This window comes from Larimichthys crocea, chromosome XIII (assembly GCF_000972845.2).
Source record: "Larimichthys crocea isolate SSNF chromosome XIII, L_crocea_2.0, whole genome shotgun sequence".
Taxonomy (NCBI): Eukaryota; Metazoa; Chordata; class Actinopteri; family Sciaenidae; genus Larimichthys; species Larimichthys crocea.
Genome location: NC_040023.1, coordinates 16,485,560 through 16,485,963, shown reverse-complemented (window position 1 = coordinate 16,485,963; position 404 = coordinate 16,485,560).

The following is a 404-nucleotide window of genomic DNA, read 5'->3' as shown; positions in this document are numbered from 1 at the left end:
TTATAAAGTAAATATTTTGTAAGCTCCCACTAAAACATTAAAAAAACATTGTTTAATCAACCTTGGAGATGTATTGAGATGTATGTATTGTATTAATGTTCTGTTTGTTTATTGCATATTTGTGGATGTGTTATTTTGCTAATACTTATATAGAATTATATTATTGAAAAATGCAAATCAAGGTGTGTTTGTGTGTGCCGAGCAGAGGACAGAGCGACAGTCACAGGTGGTTTGTCACGCCCAGCTTGTTGAGCAGGTAGAGCAGCTTTTAAGTACAGCCTCCACTCTCTCACCTGGAAAGAGCTCAAGGAGACGCAGGTGGAGAGATATTCGGAATGAACATCAAGTGAGCGGCTGCAGTCTCCACCACTCGGCCTCCTCGTCTCGGTCACAATGAAGCTCTC